The sequence below is a fragment of the Pipra filicauda genome, unplaced genomic scaffold, assembly GCF_003945595.2.
Source record: "Pipra filicauda isolate LSUMZ 115617 unplaced genomic scaffold, ASM394559v2 scaffold210_size2929891_pilon, whole genome shotgun sequence".
Taxonomy (NCBI): domain Eukaryota; kingdom Metazoa; phylum Chordata; class Aves; order Passeriformes; family Pipridae; genus Pipra; species Pipra filicauda.
In genome coordinates, this window is record NW_024104322.1 from 1,666,868 (window position 1) to 1,669,253 (window position 2,386).

A 2,386-nucleotide genomic window follows, 5' to 3' on the forward strand; every position below is an offset into this window, starting at 1 on the left:
AAGCACAAGACTTGTCATGCAACATGGGCTGTGAACTCAATACTCAAAACCAAGATGAACAGTGCAAGAACAAGGTGAACTATTTGTTGAAGTCTTTTGTCAGCCAAACTCAGGTAATATGCATTACAGATTTACACCACAAGGGAATAACCATTGTGTATTTGAGATCATCAAAGAAGAAGAAAAAAAATGTAGTAAGAATATTTCTGCATTAAAGTTATTTCATTGCTATGTAATTTTCTAACTAAATTGACATTCAGAACCTTCCAAGACAACCACGTCTCTAAAATGGCTTTTCTTCTGAAATCTTCATTTGCATCTAGCATTTATCTAACCTGTGGTGCTGAAAGAAAAAAGAGAACACAGCTGTCATTTGAGAGTTCACACCCCTCATTATGAGCTCTACTGACAGATGTGCCTAACTTGAATACTCCCTCACTAATCCATGGGAAAACTAAGTTTGGCCAGCCTTCCGTTCATAAGGTTTATTCTCTCTACCTTTTCCATGCTGGCCTAAAATTCTCGACTGATGTTCAATAATCTGGAGGAGCCTGGGTTACTCCCTCAAAAATCTACATGGGAGAAAAGGGACAAGGAGACAATGGTAAACCAGCCACAAGTACTGTTGTCTGTGGCTATAGGTCCACAGAGCAGGTGGCTTATGCAGTGAATGCCTTTGTGTTTCCCCATGCAGATGATTTGGTAGCAAATGACTAAACCCTGAGTGCAGATACATGACTCAGAGACATTTGCTCAGTTTATGGGGTGAGGGAAAAAAGCAGAATTTATATTTCAGAACATATTAGATATTTCTGAAATACTTGATGGTACATATACTGTGTGTTTAGTGTATGCATTATGCCTAAAAGTATTCATGCATGTATATTTACTTTTATAATTTATAGACCAGTTACAACACCAAGCTCTCTTCCAGATGTCAAGAATAAAACTATATTTCACAGCTATTTTTACAATTGGTAGTAAATCTGATAGATGGTGTGAGTACTGTGAAAAGTATCTGACCTTGAGCAAGAAGAAAATCCCACTGGAAGACTTCTATTTCAGAAATAAACAAGATGTGCCCGCAAATGGTTGCTTATTTGCAGCCGAAGACAGTCCGGATCTACAATATGTTCCCTTTTAAAATGAAAGAAGATGCATGCTTAACCCAAAAATACTTTCTTTCATAGTGAATTGACCAAGGAGTAGGGCTGGCAGTTTTTGGAAAACGCCTCACCGCAGTTCTCCAAGAATGTACACATCAGCATTAAAGAGCCACATCCAACTAAAAGACCAACATCAGGAAGAACACCAGTACTGTATTCTGCAGTATACACCATATGTTTTCATTACCCAAAAATGTTCCACATGGCTCTCTTTCACTTGTGCCAATGACGCTTTAAGGAGCCAGAAGACTCTGCCAGTAAAAAAGAAACCAGTTAGCAGTACCAGAGATAATCAGAAGTTAAAGGTAGGAGAAACCACCACAATCACCTATGGTATTCAGCCCACAAAAAAGAAGGAATTTTTCCAAGTCTGTACTATGATGTCAGTGCATAATTTAAAAATTAAAGAGACACGGACAGAGTGAAAATGGTTTTGCAAACTTTTCCTTGTCTTGAAACTCATGGTTGGGGGATTTTCTGAGCAGAAGGCAGTAGATACACCACTATAGGTAACAGACTTCATGGTTCTTCATTTCAAGATTTTCAGTCATTCATTTAATAAGAGCATTTCTTGTGGTCTTTTAAATTTCTACTTGTTTTCTTCACTTCTTGTGATACAAATCATGTTCATTAATTGTTCTATATTACCTTTCACCATGCCATTTGTGACATGGAGTACCCTCTTCTTCTGCAACCTCTCTTTTTCTACTCTGGCCCATCTTCCTTACATGAAATTGTTCCATACCTGTGGTGACCATCATCACTTTATATGTAACTTTTCCTGTCCTATTTTAGCCTTTTCGGGGCAGGGTTGCACACACTGTAGATGAAATAATTACAGATTTACACAGTGGCATAAAGATAAGGTTTTCTGAAAGTCGTGAAAAAGGGCAAAACACTGATTTACCCACTGTGGAGCAAAAAAGAACTATTTTCACAGATAGAAATAGTAATGATAATCTTTCCTTCTAAAATATCAGTAAGTAGAAAACCTTATTACAGAAAAGAATATTAATCTGTTAAAAAAAACCCAGCCATCAAAAGCAATATACAATCCTACAGTGAAAGCATAGAAAAAGCTGTATTCATAAGGTCACACAACTTCACATTCATTTTTCAAAATTTCCATAGGAGCAACACAGACTCTGAGTCCAAACATTTACATTCATCTTCCATCAAATTCAATAACTTATGTTAGCAGCAAATTCATGAGAGTTACA

The 2,386-nt window shown here is 37.0% G+C and overlaps 1 long non-coding RNA gene across 1 annotated transcript; it reads right to left on the reverse strand.

The window, feature by feature from the left end:
• Positions 1–217: 217 nt before the first annotated feature.
• On the reverse strand, positions 218–1,405 carry LOC114001180. The gene is made up of 3 exons (XR_003545470.2): positions 1,354–1,405; positions 1,024–1,137; positions 218–343 (listed from the first exon to the last, which is right to left on the reverse strand). It is a non-coding gene; the product is annotated as an uncharacterized LOC114001180 (long non-coding RNA).
• Between the last annotated feature and the right edge of the window lie 981 nt (positions 1,406–2,386).